The sequence below is a fragment of the Cuculus canorus genome, chromosome 7, assembly GCF_017976375.1.
Source record: "Cuculus canorus isolate bCucCan1 chromosome 7, bCucCan1.pri, whole genome shotgun sequence".
Taxonomy (NCBI): Eukaryota; Metazoa; Chordata; class Aves; order Cuculiformes; family Cuculidae; genus Cuculus; species Cuculus canorus.
This window is the reverse complement of record NC_071407.1, coordinates 26,009,388-26,028,618: the sequence shown is the minus strand read 5'-3', so window position 1 is coordinate 26,028,618 and position 19,231 is coordinate 26,009,388. Positions and strand designations below refer to the sequence as shown.

The window sequence follows — 19,231 nt, the reverse complement described above, 5'->3', positions numbered from 1 at the left end:
CCTCATGCTCCTGCTCTAACATTGGGATGGGGAGGACTTTGTGTTCTGGCACTCAAAATTTGCAAAGGGTGGAAAATTCATATAGAAGAAAAGAAACAATATGTTTCAGGCTGGTAAGTTTTCATATCAGACCAAAGCAGCACAAAGATGCTTTTTTATTGCAGCATTCACAGTACAACCAGACTAAACCACCGGCTCTCCGCAGTATATACCACATGCTTTTGAGATGTCCACCTGCTTAACCAGTCACCTCAGTCACCTCAGCTGAAGGCTTTGTTAGTATTTACAGTGTAGCTATGGAAAGGTTTGATGTTAGCTAAGGGAATACAATGCTGTATTATGCTTGCTTTTCTTTCAGTCTTCTTTTCAGTCTGTTATAATGCAAGAGAAGCAGTCAGCCTAGGAACTAAGCCAGCAACAGTAATTACAGCGTAGCCAAAAATGGAAGGCAAAGTGCTGAGATCTGTGGTACATGAAGTCAAAATTATACACATCTTTTTTTCACAGGACCTTAGGAGCGATAGACTGGGAAACTCATCGCTTTTGGAAGGATCTTAGGCCCTAACAGTGATCCTTGGAGATGTCATTATTCTGAATCACCCTTCAAAGGGATCAGTGGTGTTACCGCGTGTGCCAGGGCTGGCTCACACCGAGCCATGCAGTGAGATCTGCGGCACGCGCTTCATTCTCCAGATCACCACTGCTGCGGGGGGCAGAAACATGAGGAAACTCATTATCAGCACCGCAGCAAAAATGACCAGCAGTATTTCCCATGGAGCCAGGACTGTTTCCACCACGATTTCCTCCATGTCAAGAGCTTGAAACTGCAAAGCAAAAATTACACTGCATTACTTTCGTGCAAATAGGTATTACAACTGTATAGATGTGTTTGTTTTACCCGTGGTAGGGCTGTCAACCTCTTTCCCTTATTATTTTCTCATCCTGAGGCCCCAGAAGGGCTCCTCCACTCTCTGTCTGTCCCCTCAATGGCCTCAGCCTGCCTGTGGAGCATTGGCCTGCCTTTCCCTTTGGGCTTGGTTGCAGCTGCTGATTCTGGTGTAAGACACTATGTATACCTTGAAACTCTGTACTTGACTCTTGGGCCAGCCTTTGTCACCTTCTCTTTAAAATTTTGATTTTTAAGGCACTCCTCTCCCACTTAGAACATCATTACACAAAATTATTATTATGGTGACATGTATCAAAGCTAAAGCTGAGGACAAAAAGATATGATAGAAAGAAGGGAGAGCTGTACATTATCTGCCTTCAGAATTTGTATTTTATCTTTTTTTTTTCCCTATAAAGCTGGTTTTAGAAACCTTTTGCTTGCCAGAGATCTTCAACAAACACTCAATAAAGAATTATGTGCTTTGAGAATGACTACCGATGTCTTTTTAATTAAACTGTTAAATCTGCTGGAAACTGATTTCTATTTGAAGTGGTTTAATCAAACAAGTATGAGCTTAAGATTCAGAGAGGTTTAGCACGGGTGTACATGCAGAGCAGAAGCACAGCTAATGAGTCTGAAGTCTTTAGTTTTGCAAGAGTAAAAGAAAGTGTAGACCAGTTAGGAAAGAGTTAAATCGAGGAGACAGGGCTGTTAACAGCTGTGTCTTGGTTAATCAAGGGCTCTCAGGAGCCACGCACCTGAAAGTCATGATGAAGCCCTAAAGAGGGGTATAAAAGTTGGTGGCCAGGGGCTAATTAGGGTTTTTCCTTATGACTTCTCCTCTCTTTTTCTCTCCACTCTCAGTGTAATGAGGTCTCCTGAGCAGCTGCCTTCAGCCTAGATTTCACCAGAGATCGTCTCAGGTTTGTCTGGTTCTTTGTTTTTGTTTGTTTGCTTGTTTTCTGGAGGGAGTGATATAATGGGCTTCTGTCACTAAATCACAATCCTTATGAGAAGACTACTGAGACAGGTTTGATAGAATATGCTTTTTTTAGAGAGAGTAGAAGACCGTGAGCATTATTTGGGAAGCTAGTGGGTTGCTAGTGATTTTGTACCTATGTCAATACGGTTAAAATTACCCTTAACTCAGAGGGTTTTATACTGTGGTCTGTGATGAGAAGCAACATATGCCTTGTAACAAATCCTGGATAATTTAGGTAATGATATTCCTTAATGAATGCTAGTTATCCATTAGGGAGACTCTATGTAGGCTTTCTCTTGGCTGCTAAATGAACTGGACTCTGCTACTCGGCCAGATCTTGGCTCTGTGATGCAAATCTTTCTTGTGCGTTTATCTTCTCCTCTTATTATTGAGATACCAGTTCAGCCTTTTGACTTTGACATTTGAAAACACGTTCTCTCTCCATACTCAGTTGTGCCTGCCTGGTGGGGGTCAGTGTCCAAGACCTTTCCAGAAACTCAGCAAGGTTGCATCAAGTCTTACAGTTGAGATAAATATCACGTCTTGCAAACTGGAGAAAAGTATGTAGGATACGGGTGAAGCTTCCCTAGCTCAGAACCTGAAGCGTGCTCGTGGCTGCTCCCTCGCTGCCACCGAAGGCACATACCTGTGGCAGGGCAGGACGGTCACTGATGCTGGAACGCTGCCCACCAGGTTTGTTGTGTCCAGTGTCACCTAAGCTACAAAATAGCTGCTCGGTTTTCATCTGCTGAGACCTGCAACTCAAACGGGTGAGAGCTGTGCTCTGGAACTGGTTAGGCTATGTGCTATTCTGACTTTTCTTGTGGCACCCTTGACTTTCTTCTTTCTCCTCTGTTGGTGGATGAAGGTGAGCGTGAGGCTGCTCACACCAGACAAAGCAGCTATTGGAGAATGGATGTCTGTTAAATTGTGGTACAGTACAATCAGTAGGTATCGAGGCTGCAACCCAACGACCTTTCCAAATGTTATGTGCTTGTGTTTCATTTAGCACAGCTGTAAAAGATCTGGGACTGGTGCTCAGTTAGGGGGGTATTTCTCACATCAGTGTTCCATGGACACAGGATGTGTGTGGTTAAATAATGTTTCCAAATAGCCAGTACCTTTGCTGACTTTCTAAACGTCCAAGGTTTGATTCTGGGAGGGTATGAATGAATCAAAACATAGCTGTAGATATACCGAGGCAGGGGTATTCCTTTCAGATTATTCTGAAATAGTAAGTGAATAAATATCTGCTGCTACTGGAGAATTGTAAATTCTTTAAATCAACTAAAATCCTAATCAGTGAATATGCGAGTGCATCAAATCTGGTCTCTAAACCACAAAGCATTTAGTAGTGGAGGATGCTAATGGGTGAAAAACACGGGCTTCTGCAAGGACTGGAGCTGAAGGCAATAAATGGAATGCAATAAATTACTTCTTTAGAGAAGTATACAATAATGAAGGCATTTGGAAAATGGAAAAAGAGGCCTATTAAGAGAAGCGTGATGTCTTCTTGTGCCTTCCATTTCATTTTAAGATTTGCCTGGTGTTTTAGAAGAATTTTTTTTTTTTTTCCTGAGCTATAGTTTTTTGGAAAACCTCTTTGGATGCTACAGAAGTGATCATCTTAGCACACTGGACAGAATACTTTCTTAGTAAAATCATAATTCTATCATTATACCCTCCACAGAAAACAAAATTATAACCTTGTTTGGTAATTCTGGACATGAAGCTGGTATGCTTTAACTGCATATGTTTAATGCAATCTAAAGGAAGCCTTGTAAAATTGTGTGTCTTAGATTGTGGATTGCTTCACTAGTCACCTTATCTCAGCACAGATCCATTTATGAATTGTACTATCTTTAAGATCACAGCACGAGACTGTTGCAAAGGACTATGCAAGAGGAAATATGAGACTTGCACCTCAGTGTAGTTAGCGGATGTCCTTGTCTGCCAGCTTAAAACATGCTGCAATATAGAAAAGCCAGAAAACGTTGTTTGACCATTTGATTTGAATCCTTAACTTTTATTCGGAAAAAGAAACGGATACAGTTGGACAGGATGACTTACTCATTGGCATGGGCAGCTCTTTTCCAGTGAAGTGGATGGGCAGAGTACAGCTGTCTTTGGACTCCTGCTGTGCAAGGAATCTACCCCAATCTTCTCCCCCATCTGAACCTATTTAAGCATGCTTGTCGTGCCTGTTGCAGGCTTTGCACTATTGAAGGCAGTCTTTAATTCTAGCTGTACTGAACCTAAGTTAAAAGGTCAGTTATTTTTCTCTGCTAATCTTGATTTTTTTCCTCCAAGATACTCATGAATATCTCTTAATTTTAGAGAACCAAGAACAGGGAAAACCCTACAAAAACTCAGATGTACATATTCCCTATCACAGCTTGGGGTGGGAAGTTATGCTTTCTTAATGTAGGGTGAGGTCAAATGCTGAAGGTCATGCCTACCATCATGCAAAAAAAGGCTGATCTACCATCAACAGAAGTAGCATAAAGCCTTAAGAAAGGTTCCTGGAGCTTATAGGGGTCGTTGTAACCTGAGAAGGTCCCTGCAAGACGCTTTTGGGGAGGCGGTAGCCTCCCAGTCTATTACTTTCTTGCTGTTGTGGTTCTTCTGAAGGTGTTTTGCATGGGGCAGAAAGAAGATCTGGTGTCTGAACTGGCACCTATTTATGTAACTTGTTCTCCTTCAGACTTAATAGTAATTGACAATTGTGTAATATTTTTTCTTCTTTACTTGGAAAGGTCACAAATCTAGTAGTGCTGGGTGACCTCTGGGAACAGAAAAGCAAGTTTTTAATTCTTTGGAAGCCCAGTAAAATTATAAGAGCAGCCAAAAGGCAGAGTGGATTAAAGACTGGAAGGCTTGTCTCATATCAGTGAATGAGTTCTATTTCACTCTTGTTTCTGTCATAATATTCTGCCTGATAACTAGAGCAGTTGTCAGTTAAAAAAAGCACCTGAGACCAAAAGACTGACTCAGTTGGAAGTAAGCAAGAAACGTGGGTAAAGATTGCTTGCCTTTCCTCGTTTTCAGTTCCAACAGAAAAGCTGCAATTCTTTAATTTCTGCCAACACAGCATTTCAGGTTTACACTAATATTTACAAACTTTAGGAAAGAACTGATTCTGTGTAAGTCATGTGACTCTTCAATGATTTCTGGAGTTGGTTGACTTCAGGCAGGTGAGAACCTCAGTGCCTGCAACAGAACAAATTCATCACTCATGAACTACTTGGTTCTCTTCTTAGTCAAATCCTTGCTGCTAAATATTTGTCAAGCAAGCATTAAACATGGCTCAGGCTAACGCTTGCTTACAGGCTCATGTCTGGGTATTTATGGAAGCATATCAAGGAAATTAGACCCTTGACTGAAGTCCAAACACGTGAATTCAGTGTTTAATTTTGTGCTGTGTGGCCTGCTCTAAGATTTGTTTCTAGTGTTACTTGAAAATCTTGCCAACAGCATCAGATTTCTACCCCAGATGTTCTTGTAGGCAAGAAAATACTGACAAATGTAGGCATATGGGTCTTGGCAGTAAGTATCGCTTCAAAGATTGGATGAAAAAGCACAATTACTAGTACTTAAACCATATATGTGAAATATTAAAGCCTGAATATTAGTTATCTATTTACAGATCAGTTTTTGCTATTTTAGCAGGTCAGCAGTTCCGCTAAAATGTGCTAATGAAATATATCAGATAAAACCAGATATGATATTGAATTTCCGGTATCTTATACAAACAGGACCTATAGCTCTTTATATGGGGAAAGGTTTTATTATCTACATGTGAGAGCAGCCCAGTTAGGTCTTTAGCACAACTGGGGCTGTGGAACATTTTTGCTTTTGTAAAGGTGTGATCCTCTCTTCTCCCAGGCACATATGTACTCTAAGGGAGTAACAAGTCAAAAGGGCTCAACCAACAGCAGCGTTGAACTTGTTCTCCTTCCTGTTCCACTCAGTGATTTGAATCTTTAGCCTTCAAGTAGGGAAAACAAGTGTTACTATGTACTCGTTCTCTAACATAACTGCCAACTTCCTATTAATATTTAAAGATAATTGCACAAGTGTAGGCTTGTTTTCTGAAGAGGTTGTTACTGCTGCAATGTCTGTAGGGTGCCTTGTAACAGTGTGGAGCTGCAGAAAGGTGAATATCTGTGACACTTCTGAGACTGCGTTTTATAAGCAGAGGTACAAACAGTAGGAATGTGAAAAGTTCTGAGACCTGGCTTCCTTGCACAGTAATAGACTCTCAAAATGAGGTGATGATCAAGAGATAACCATTACTGCCAGCTGAAAGTGTCACTTGACACTGTTTTAACCCCTAGAGGGCCAAAACTTTTAAACCAGCAGTGTTATGAAAATGCTCAGAATCCTGAAAAAAGAAATATCACTGAATTTTCTTGTATTAATGTCTCCTCTACAAGTAACAATGGAATAAATTGCTAATTATAAATATTTCAGTACTAATTTTTAGACTGATTTTAGCCATTATGAATTATGCTGTAGTTTTGTCTGATTACTTAGAAGTAAAACAAGTGTACATTTACCTTTCTGTGAATAAGATCTCTACAGAATGCAAATATAGCTTTGATTTTCAAAGAATTTTGAAAGAAAAAATGATGTTTGAGTGCAGAAATCAGATGTATAAAGTCTGAGAGAAGAGCATAAAAAGTATGATGAAGATAGAGCATATTTAATAATGCGGTTTTGGTATAGAACACAGCTGAGATTTTGCTGATCATCCTTCAGCTGAAGTATGTTTTGCCTCGCTACCAAAGTAAGCAGTTGACTAAAATGAAAGTTAAAATGCAACAGAAGTACTTCTCTGCTGCTATTTAACTATGCATAAATCACTTTATCTGGACACGTAAACTTCAATTTTTGTATTTCATCTAACAAGTTGGCTTTGTGTGTTATCTTAGAGGTCATGGCATGCGTCTATTAGTTTTCTGACCCCTGGGTGTATTGCAGAGAGGTTAAATGTACCTGCAAGTCAAATAGACTTCTGTTCTGAAATATTTAGACTTCAAACACTTGAATGAACTTAGACAAGCTGGCAGTCTGCTAACTTCAAAAACATAAGAAAGCATTTCCTTATGCAGTGTGCTTGCAGATATAGTTCTAGAACCATTTAGCAAACTATTTTGATATTATTGAACTTAAAATAAATTACATGAATAGCAACTAGATATTTTCCTCTTCATCCCTTCCCTGCTGACAACATCGTAACCAAATTAGAAATAATTTAGCTGGGCCCCTACTTTTATAGAAAGACGAGTAGAATTTGAGTTGAATGCTTGTGTCTTTCTCAACTTGACTACCTGAAATAACTTCTGGCTCTCTAAAGCTTGCATGGTCCTGCAGTCATTCAACTCTTTTCAATCCACTCTTACCTTCTAAGCGTCCTCAAGGCGTCTTGCAAGTCATGCAGATAAAATTGAGTTGCTTTATCTGGGTGTCCATCCTCTGCTGCCAGGTAGTGAGAGGGTGTGTTGGAGAAGGTGGCATTCAACTGCCAGATGAACTGGGGGAAGGCGAGGGCAGTGTCCCCTCAGCTGTTCGAGGCTCAGGTGAGCAGTATTGCGCACAGGTACTTGTTTGTATAGTGATGCCTGTATCGCCTCCCACGTGCTGTTCTTAAAGTGGCACAATCCTTTCCAAACAAAGGATGAAGTCTTCTCTCTTGACCACAGTTAGCTCACGATCAGTAAAACAATAGCTGACTGTTCACACATGCACAAGCTGTTTCAGTAGACAGTAATGAAAAATGATGCCTTTTTTTTTTTTTTTGCCAGGAAACCACTTGGGTTTTCATTGTAAATCATCTCTTACTCAGAAATTAATAATCTGATAATAATAACCAGTCAGAATCTGAGTTACTTAATGAGTAGCACATGCAGACTTTGGAGCATGAGGGCTGATACCCCTAAAGTTACTGCAGATACATGAAGGTCATATGCCCAACCTGCTTCCAACTATGTATGTTTAGCAACCCACTTGCTACTTACTAGCATAGCTTTATTTAAATATTTGAAGACTCATAGTTATGGTCAGGGTGCTGTAGTGTCTGTTACATGGAGTAAAAAGCACATAGAAACCCTTTTGGAGGCTTTGCTTACCCAGCTCTGTCTCTGCTCTGATCTGTTGTAGTGGTGGCACTGCACAGGCTCTGAGAAACATCTGTCTGATCTGCTCGCAGAACTGTCTGGTGTCAAGGAAAGGTGTCAAGGCCAGACTTCAGCCTGAGCTAAAAACCTCTCTGTGGGGACACTGGAAACTGTGCAGCTATCAATGGAGATAGCCAAAGGGGTGAACATTTGCAGATTTCATACATGTCCCTTTAGACCTTAAAGTCAACATATCTGGCAGTAGTTTTTGTTGGTTTGTGTTTTGTTTTTTTTTTTTTTAAATGCTTCAGTAACACAAAGATGAAGTAGGGTATTTTTACAGGAAATAATGATCAAGAGAAATTTTTGTTAGGAATAATTTTTATAGAATTAGAAACAATTTTCTGAACACTTCTTTGGAGGGTAGGGAAATGTTTTCCACTTTAAAAGGCAGAATAAATAACCATTTTTTACCCCCAAACTTGACATGTTACTTTCATCTTTGATATTTGACATCACTGTTTTATTGATCTTGCCAAAACCAGGTTCCTTTTTAAGTTCCTTTGCAAGAAATCTGCTAATCCTGTTTTTCACTAGCTGTTACAATTAATATGATTCTAATTCTACTTAATCCTGGCGGTGGTGTTCTTACTTTCACCTTTGCAAGCAGTTTTCTCCTTTGGCTGAAAACTGAATGTTGCACAGTTTGGCTGGGTCCAATAGATGCACAAGTACTGGTAAATACATAATGAATGATGGCAGTTTTAAAAAGCACAGCTGATATTTAAGATTGGGATAGAGTGGATTAGGCTTTTAAAATACGTTCATAAATGTTTGAGAAAATAACTTTGCAGGAAAGAGTTGCCAGCCTTGGGGAATCCTGTATTGCTACAAATCAAATGCTACTATGCTGCTCTTGCATTTAGATTTAGGAAATAAATTAGGTGTTCAAATGCCAAGCCAATATGCTTTCCAGGCCAATCCTACTGATTCCAGACCTGCCTGCTGTCAACAGGGTTGCTAGAGGGAGCAGTGTCAGGCAGGGTGAGAAATATTTGCTCCCTTTAAGGTTTTAGGGCCACATCTATTACCATACATAGCTGGTGTGGCCAAAGGGGGCAGACGTCTGTAGTGGTGGAGTAACACATTATGTTCTTTAGCCTCTTCCCTGGACACCACAGGGGAAAGAGCCCAAACACGGTGCTGGGGGAACACTTCTGCTGTGGCATATATTCATTAGACTGACACTAAGGCAGCTATTTTCTGTCACACCTGCAGCTTGCCCTCATTTTGAGATGACTTTGTAAACCCCTGGAGATAAGAAGGTTAAAATAAAAGACTTATGGCTTTAAATGTTTGAGGGGGTCCAACTTCATTCTCAGGCTGACGTTAATCATTGTAAACTTCCTAAACTTGATTGGAATATGATGAGTGGAAAACTACTGTACAAAGTGATGCCTGTGTTCTTGTTTCCTCATGCTTGTAGCAGAGTGAGTTTCACAACAGGAGTCATGCAAGGCTGAAGACTGTGTGGGTGAGCAGTAAAACATTTGTGAGTAAGAGTAGAGTTTGAAAGTAAAAAAGTGCCTATGGACTCGTAAGTCCTCATTTCCCCTCCAAGTACCTGTTTCAGCTGGATTAACATAAGTCAACTTAGAACTTAAATGATTCAGTAGTTTGTTTTGGCTGTATTGTGCAGAGACAGGGTATTTTTTAACAGCTTTTGGATTTCCTTACATGCTGAATAGATGCATTGATTAAAATGTAGATGCTGTGCACGGTTTAGTCTCTACATATGTTAGGATAACTTTATGGTTCCCAGAAGAGGGGAAATATTTGGTATGCATTATTGTGATGAAGGATGTCAATATTGCTGAAACGAATATTTGAGTAACTCGTGGAGGTATGAAATAGCTCAAGCAGGCATGAAATAGCTCAAGAAGGAAGGCATCTTGATGTTAGCCCTATTACATTAATCATCCTAAGCAAATACCTGTGAGATAGGTAAGTTTGCAGAGAATAACGGTAAGGATGATTCACAGGCTGTGACATCAAGCTGAGGGCTGAACAGAAGCCAGAATGATCCATGGCATGTCATAGAGCAGGTGGTGAAAACACATACTGAAAACATTTGAGTAATTGAATTTAAGCAAATACAGGAATGTCACGCACAGACAGTTGCTGCTCTGGAACTACAGCGATGTGCACAGCTACGAGGCTCCAAGCAGCCCCTTTGCTGGCCCTTGCATTCATACCAGCTCTGAGCTTGCCTTTCCTCCCCAGTTACTTTCATACTTTGGCTGCTCTGTCTCCCTCCCACACAGAGTTTGAGAGGAGCTGCTCTGGCTCTAGAGCTGGATGTTTACTTGCTCAGCTCTCAATGACCAAACTGGACCTAATAAAGCTCATGTGAGTGTGACTGATAGCCAGGAATTTGGCTTGGTATATATGGAGGTATGTCTGGATGCTCAGCCACCCTTTGCACTGTGTCATGGAACTTATGTAAAACTTTCATTGTCTTAACTATCTTAGTCAACTGCCCCAGGGGAAAAAAATCATAGACATCTCTGGATGTGCCTGTTGCACTGCACAGCTGCATCCAACCTCGGGAACACTCAGCTCTTGACGTAGTTTTTTCTCAAAATAATCCTTTAGCTGGAGGCTGCAGGCTCTGAGTAGCTTTTGCAATGACCACAGAATATCGTCAGAAATGTAGACATCACCTAAGCTTTGCCCCTTGGGAAACCCAGTCAGGTTTCGCCAGGCAGCTCTGTGGTGCCCACAAACTGGCTGTATATGAGTCTCCCTACTATCTAAATTAAAAAAATTGAACTTAACATGGGTCTACGGATTTACTTTTTGCTCTTCTAATAAGTCAGCAGGTTAACAGCAGTAGGAACCAATAGTCCTATCACATTGTATCAAGAAACTTGGCCAGCAATGAATAATAAACTAGACAAAATGGCCACTACTCTCATAAGTGGTTTCTTCTTCTCAGCTGGCACTTCTTTAAAAGACAAATCAGGCTGGGCATGAGTGACTTTTTTTTTTTTTTGTGCTGGATTATCTGAGTGGACCAGCTGCAAATGCAGCGTCCAGGGATAGGGAAAGCGTGTTTCAAGGTCCTCTCTAGAGAGCAACAAGGGGAAGCACTAAAACTGATGGACAATAAGGTAATTCTGGTTGCAACTTTCATCATTCCAGGTGCCATCAGTGTACATTTCCACACTTTCCTTTTTGTCTTTTCCAGAATCTTCATTAAATGCCAGTTAGTACAGCTCAGTTGTGCCATCCAGGAGCTAGAATTTGCTTGTGATTAGGGATTCCTTTATCCCCATGTAGGTGTAGGTATTCGAACTTTCCACAGAGTAGAGAATGGCATCATTATCCCCCGGGTTCCTTGAAGTGGAAAGGCCCTCCATCCTCTTGGTATTTTTGTCATCGTATGAGGTCTGATACTAAAAAAACCTGAGACTAACCACATAGCTCAGAAACCATGAGTGGGAAGGGAGAGAAAAAAGATGTCATAGAAGATGTTCTAGTCTGTCACAGAGAGACAAGGTTCAGCTCTATCACTTGACTTGGCATGAGTGGATGCGTGTTCAAGTAGAAATGTTTTCTTACTCTCAGTTGGAAAATGTCAATGTGCAACAGTGAACAGGTAGTGAACATCAAGATAACGTGCCAGCATACAATGCTTTGTCTGTGAAGAAAATTTGGTTAAGAACAACATCACTGTGCCAGAGTGCACTCACACTGTTCACCAGACCTGGCTCCCTGCAATTTCTAGCTCTTCCCAAAGATCCAGTCAGTGCCCAAAGGAACCCATTTTTTTTTTTGTCAGTAGATGATGTGAAAGCAAAAATGATGGAGATCCTCAACAGCCTTTCAGAAAATGATCTGTGGAGTTGCTTTGAATGTTGGCAGCATCATGTGCTACTGTGCATCAGCCCAGAAGGGAACTGTTTTTGAGGTGTTCATAGCTGATTTTTTTAATTTGTTAAATAAAAAGTTACAGGCACAGTCCTATTTTTTTGTTGTTGTTGTTGGACCTTGTAGTATGAAAATTCACTTTTTCCTCATTGGCAGGAAATATTTTTCCTCCAGATGCCGTTATCTTCTTTTCCAAGTGGAAGACTGCAAGATGAATTGAAAACATTTGTGTGGTTTCGTGGTCACTTTGCCAGTTGCAATTCCTGCTATTTTTTTCCCATAACTTTACATTAAATCCAGGAAAATGTAAAGGAGAGGAAAACTTGAAATCAAAGATTAAAAAAGAAAAGAAAAAAGAAAACTTCCCCAAAGTCAGAAGAAATCTGAAAGGATGAGGAGAAGGGGAACTGAGAAGAAGAACATAGTCATACAGACAATGAGATAGGAGAAACAAGTGGTTGAGACAGGGAAGTAAATGAGAAATTCTACATTTAGAAGTAGTATATTATTTTCTTTGACTCTGTGCTTTGCATAAACTCTCAGTGATGGTTTGCAGCATACAGGGGTATATGTCAGTCATTAAGTGAATAGGATCTTAGACGTGATCTGGTTGTTATTGTTTCGGTATGTTTTTAGTGTTCAGTTTATTTAAGATCATGAGGTACCCATGGAGCACTTTTATGTAGGTAAGGATCTCAATCTGACAAGTTTCTGGCTTGTTTGCACCCGTCCTTCAGAGCTGTTACTTGGGTGTCACCCACTAGTTATAAAAAACTCCCATTTGAGTCATCACTCTACCTACCAGTAAACAAAATACAAAAAGAATGCAATAAAACCACAGAAAAATTTGCCTTTTACTTAAGGAGACGTTTTGTAACCCATATTCTTTATGTCCATTAATCCAGGTACAGCAGAAAGTGAGGGCAGATAAATTGCCTCCTTTAAGTCTGAAAATTTGATGTTCTAATTTACAGCTAACATCTTCTATTTCACTATCAACTTCTGGTAGGATACCTATGAACAAAAGCAGCTATTACACCCTTTGTATTACAGTTTTAATCTGGGCTTACAAGGTAAGCAGAGGTAATTGTGTGAAATTAATAAGAGCTTTCATAATGTTTGTTGGACCTGTTTTAGTTTATTGCTGTGTTTTAAATAGGGGATATTTCCAGACAAAGATCTTCATGAGGATAGGGAATATATTCCAAAAACCTACCTGCACAGTGAGGTTTCTATATGTTTATGGAAAATTTGAATTAGATGGTCTTCACTCTACAAGTGGCTGAGCCAGTCCAGACAAAACACTGCAGTAGGTTTAGTTGATTTTTTTATTGTTTTTACTGTCTAGGGGTGGTTGATAGAATGTTTCAGGCTGTTCAAGCACTTGTATCTCTAATATAAGATTTAGCAACAAGTTTCTCAAGCCCTGTGTTGTGGAAGTTGATATCCTTTTCTCTATGAATCGAACCATTGCCTGATTAAGTAGGAGACATTTGAGCATGTTACTTCACACAGGGAATTAATAAAGATCTGTATAGTTTTTGATCAAGCAGAACCTATATCAGATTATACAGCACAACACTGAGTTTACAAGACACAAAAATGGAACACAGCATACTTCTAGATAAAAATGGAGATAGTAACTGCATGTACCTGGTATAAATCCTTCATCTATCCCATCTTCAAGCCAAGCGTGCAAAACTGGGTGGTGGAGGCGGCTTACTTTGAGCACGATGTAGGAGCATGAAAAAAAGCTACTCCTAAGATTTTGTGGAACAACTGCAGAGACAGGATTATTTAAAGCCAAATGCAAAACAGACTTTTAATCTCCAGTGTAGAGTCCTGTACTAAAAAAAAAACCAAACAAGCAAAAAAGTGTTTGAGAATTTTGTCTAGTTTGGAAGTTTTATGTATGTTAAGCCTTGCCCTCAGTAGCATGAATGTCATTGATGTAGTTGCAAAGTTAGGCTATTTAAAATAATTAAAATAAATTTCGAAAAGACTTGGTCTGCTAGTCTGCAAGAGTTCAAAATACAGAGTAAAACAAAAGATGTTTTTTGCACAACAAATACCATTACATGCCATTTTTCACATGCAAGAAGCTATAGCTGCAGTCTTCATTTTACAAGGGAGTAATAGACTTATCTATTTAGTAAAAGAAAGCAAAGTGAAGATAAGCTGGGACATGTGGCCTTTATCAATTGGTTTAAGAGGGAAACAAATAGTAATGTTTATTCTTTCATTATGGCACCCATCTCAAAGTATCATCAACTTGGGAGATATCTTTTAAAAAGTAAGTGAAAGTTCTTATTAAAAATGTTGAGACACAAGGAAAAAATCTAAAATTGCAAGGTTTCTGATACAGTTGAAGAGGACTCAACATAATTTAAACATAAATCTATCCAAAGATGTTCAACTTACCAAGCAGCTCCAATAAGAAAGATTCATTGAATGGCCTAATTTATAGGGCAAGTAACTTGACACTCCTCTTACCTACAGGAAATAAAAAGAACATGCAGTGCAATATTAGTTTACAACTGAATAGAAATATAGTGAAATTTAACTTGAATGATAATGAGAGTTGTTTTCTTCAAGAGGTTGACGCTTAAAATGTGAGGAAAATATTTAAGAGTACTTTCTTGAATTGTGGAAACTCTTTCACATGTTTAAAAAAACCCAGCCCCGGAGCAGAACAAAGCAATTTCTCAACACATTTGAAATTCCTGATGTTTCCACATAACAGCTGTGTAAATGTTAAATTGCAAATGTCACCAAAGACAAGCCAAAACAAGTTTACCTGAAATGTTATATGCACCAGAAATACCAGTATCGTTTCCACTGCAGACTGAGGACTTAGTAGTGATAACCACTGAAGTCTTGTAACTAAACAATCTGAAAGTTGTAGCAGCAAAGCCAAAATACAAAGGTAAATCTGCAGCATGCGTAGAGATTAAAGCCACAGAAGCATGTGCTTAAACAATTTACAGCGTACTCCAGGGGACGTTCACATGTATCATGAATAATGGCAGTGTTATCCTATAGAACAATGACTTTTCAGTGAAGGAAAGATGCTCAAAACCTCAAGAGTAAGTAGAGAGGCCTCAAGGTATGGAGCATCACTGAAATGGAAATGCATTGCCAAGCATTTTTAAGTTCTTCTCATCTGAGAGTTCTTTCTATCAAATGGAAACTTTTAGATAAGGAGTTTCAGGCTGTGCTCCAGCTCAAACAAATCAGATGTGGTCACATCATCCTTGTAGTGTCAGACCAGCATCCTTATGCTGCAGCAAGGCTAGCAGATCACACAGTGGAGGAATAGGTGCTTTGAGATTACATGGGGAATGTGGGCAACATTAGTCTAAGATGCTACTGGCTCTGAGCAAGCCTAGATGACCTCTGCAGGCACTCTGCACCTGTAACCCACACCCTCATGCTTACCTCAACAGCTGATGGAGAGTTCTTTGCCGTGGCTGTTGTATCCACCGGTTAGTTTCTGCAGCATTGTTTATGGAGTGCCCTAGAAAAGAGACCAGTCCTGTGAAAAACAAATACCCAGTGCCCAGTTGTATGTCCCTTGAGAGAAGAGGGTATGTGTAACCATTGCTTGAAGTTTCCTGTTAAACTTCAAGTTTCTTAGGTTTTGGCTTTAGTGTTTGACTTTTAACATTCTTTTGGCTGAGGTTTTCTAACTGTTTTATGGAAAATGCCTAGAGAACAGGAGGTGAGGCATTTCCTGGGTGCAGCTGAGCCCGAGAAAAGGTCACTGGCAGAACTTGGGCTTTTGCATCCGTGGAGAGAAAAACTTGTGACAGAAGCTCTGCAAGACTCAAGGATATACATCTGATAACGAATGAACAATTTTTCAGTACTGAGGTAACTTCTGTTCTGTGTTTCCACATCTATCATTAAGCAGTTTCATTATTTCGCTGCTAGTGAAGCAAATGAAGGATATTTTGAGCATGGGATGTGTTGCACAATGTAGGTAGGTGAATGCAAAACATGCTAAGGACAAAAGTTGGTCAACAGCTGCTTCAAGAAATATGGACACTAGAGTTGAATTTCAGTTTGTGAAAGTGGGTGTGTGTCCTTTCCATGAGCCTGTTTGTTAGCCTTTCCTTTGTATGCTTAACCTCCTGAAAGATTCTTTTTTCCTTCATAACGCTACTCACATGTCAGGCAACCTTGAAAATTCTATTCTTACTTTCTTGGTTTGGATTTAAATGTCCCCAACCCAACATTTTTTTTTCATTGATTTCATGCTGTTCTGATGTTGTTTCCACCCTGCCTTGCTACCTCTTTGTCCTATGCTTTTTGCGTTTCCTTTCTCTTCCAAAACAGTCTCACTGCCCCTACCAGCTCCCTTATGCCCGGGTGTATCGAGAAAAGCACGGAATACTGAGGCAATAGTGTTTCCTCTTCTCAGAGGAGGGCTCAGGCTGTTTTTGCTGAGCTTTAAAAACAGGAAGCAAAGAATTCGGCAAGATATGGACATCTGGTATGGAAATCTTCAACATGGTTTTTAAATTTTAATTAGCAGCATTTTTGAGCAGAAAGTTTTAATTTACCCACAGGCAGTGTGATCAGTGCTACTGCCATCTTGCTGCACTGACTTCAGTTACGTGTGAAGGATCTAAGTGGAGGCCATAGAATCATAGAATGGTTTGGGCTGCAAGGGGTGTTAAAGATCATGGCTTTCCACCCCTCCCCTGCCATGGGCAGGGACACCTTCCACTGGATCAGGTTGCTCCAAGCCCTATCCAACCTGGCCTTGAACACCTCCACAGGTTGTGGGGCAGTGACAACTTCTCTGAGCCAGTGCCCTACCACCCTCGCATGAAAGGAGTTCTTTGTAATAGCTCATCTAAATCTCCCCTCTTTCATCTTAAAACCGTTCCCCCTTGTCCTGTCCCTGCACTCCCTGATAAAGAACCCCTCCCCAGCTTTTCTGTAGATCCCCTTTAAGGACTGGAAGGTCATTAGATGTCTCTGATGTGTCACTTGGAGCAGCCTAGCTGACAGAAAATAAGTGTGTTTTGCATTTACAGCAAATAGAAAGCAAAATAATATCTAATCTCTTCAATAGTTAACAGCAAAATAGCTTTCTAGTTGATGAGATACAAAACCGCTTGAGTTTACAAACGAGATGAAACTATTATTCCATATATTCTGCAGTTGTACTCCATTATATGCAAGAGAAGGTTAAATTGTTCACTGCACTCTTTAGTATTACAATTGCTATCACTGCAACCTTTTCAAGGGTTAATGTACCCTTGCTGTACTGTTTCTTTTGGCTCCTGAGCCACAAGGGCAAAAATGGGTGGAAGTTTCATTCCAGGTTTGATCTGTCATCACACCTGGCTTATCACCCTTGAGCCAAATTCCATCAGACCCTGGTTTCCTGACTTCAACTCGGATCCAAGTCCCTTTATCATTTTTAAAGGTGCTGCTTTAATTTTCAAACATCCTGTATTGACTATGTTTTAAATATATAAGTATATTTGCATAACTGTTGGTTAATATGATTTTATAACAGTACATGTCAACCTCTGAATAACGAAAATCACTTGCAATCTGACACTCTGACGTGCAGACAGCCGTCTCTGCTATTACATTACACAATACTCCCAAGAACATTGTTTTCCTCTAGTTCATAAATGTTGTAATAGGGCCATTAGTCTTCTATTAGTTCTTTTAAAACCAGCTAACAAATCTTCTGGTGTCAAATATTTCTTCTCCTACTTATTGTACTTAAAAAAAAAAAACAAAACAAGAAGCTGCAAATAAATGTAAAAGGTATGATTAACCCTTACCCTACTTTGTATCTGCAGCACCGCTAGGATATTGCGGTGTCAATTATGTATTTTTCACAATATGTGTTCTTTCCTCTGGAAAAGAACAGAGGAAGAATGCAATTACCATTCTTTATTTTGACTTGAAGCTTTAGCCCCTCCATCTCTTTTAAATGAAGAAGACATTGGTCAAGATTAAGTAGCCCTGCCAGGTTGTCACACCCTACCAGTTACTATGTTCACATAGGGTTGAATCTGAGCTAATTTTTTACAAGAACAATAGGCCTTGTTTTTTTTAATCAAATTTCTGCAAAAATCAGGAAGCCATGGAAAAATATGTATTTGCTGAAATCAAAGGTCAATGTCTTTACGTGTGGTAGGGATTGATGGGGACAGGGAGAGTTTTTAGAGTGCTTAAAATTGCTCATAGTATTTCTAAGCTAAAATATCTAATTAAATTATACAGTTATTAAAGAAGATACCATTCTAGACCAGAGACAATTCTCTTGCCCTAAAAATTATAAATATTGCTTTCCAAGACAAGATTGTCACTGTTAATAACACTATTATAACAATTCTATTAGATTTTATGTGATATGCAATCCATTTGCTTCAGAAAGGATTGAATTTTTGTGACCTTTTTACCTGTATTATGACCTGAATTCTCAAAATCTGCTTTTATAGTGTTTGAGAAGTGCGTGTGTTATTTTCTGAATTAAAGGTCTTCCTGTTAGTTTGCTTTTCTGTAGCAAATTATTATAAATTAAGGGAAAAAGAGGACTAACCTGGATTTTTCCTGGTCTGGTCATGATGCATCAGGCACATTGCACTTCTAAGGAAAGATGTTATCAAAATTATTTATACTATAATAGCAGAAAAAAAGAAACACTATATTATATTTCTTCTTGTGCCTGACCCCTCTGTGTATTAAAAACAATTTGTTAATACATAAATGTAGAATTTGGATCTTTCACAAAAATTACCAAAATGTTTAAGTGTTTTGACGGTTTAAATTGAGAGGGTTATACATACACCAAAGAAAAAAAAAGATATCTGAAAGAACAAAATAACAATTTCTGAATACTTTTCTGTTCCTTTGTGGAACTGCAAAGAGTAATCAAGTAATGTTCTACTGAGCTATGTACCTTCACTAGGATTTTAATGACCACGTACGAATTCCATGGCATATAAATGAATTGCAAACCTATCTGTAGAATATTGCTTCTATCAGGGAATTTTATTTCTTCTACATATGATGCTTGACACTGAACCTCTTCTGTTTTCTGTGAAGTTCATCAAACTTAGAAGATAAAAGTCTATGCAATAGAAAGTGGACAAAGGTTTTTTTTTATAAAGAAGGCAGTAAACTAGATGCCCCCTTCATATCTTCAGGTTCATATGAGACAGTCTTTAGCCAGAGAAAAGGAAGTGCTTTGGAAATGATATAGGGGGAAAGAGAGAACATAGCAAGAGAGGAGCTGAGAATGGTGTTGTATGGAAATATTTTAAGACAAATCCT

General features: G+C 39.3%; 1 protein-coding gene and 1 long non-coding RNA gene across 6 annotated transcripts in view; one reads left to right on the top strand and one right to left on the bottom strand.

Annotated features, from left to right (window-relative positions):
- The window catches only part of LOC128852717 (uncharacterized), a 50,191-nt gene that overhangs the window by 7,939 nt on the left and 23,021 nt on the right, over positions 1-19,231 (top strand). For both annotated transcript variants that reach the window (XM_054071851.1, XM_054071850.1), the window contains exon 7: positions 508-1,812. The gene's annotated coding sequence lies outside the window, so the exon portion shown is untranslated. The remainder of the gene's footprint in view (positions 1-507; positions 1,813-19,231) is intronic.
- On the bottom strand, positions 685-18,592 carry LOC128852718 (uncharacterized). Of its 4 annotated transcripts, XR_008450718.1 has the most exons (7): positions 18,498-18,591; positions 15,362-15,440; positions 14,345-14,416; positions 13,577-13,770; positions 8,003-12,127; positions 7,277-7,625; positions 685-824 (listed from the first exon to the last, which is right to left on the bottom strand). It is a non-coding gene; the product is annotated as an uncharacterized LOC128852718 (long non-coding RNA). The 4 variants fall into 4 exon arrangements; XR_008450717.1 differs by having other exon boundaries at positions 7,277-12,127; positions 18,498-18,592; XR_008450719.1 differs by having other exon boundaries at positions 7,277-8,168; positions 18,498-18,560.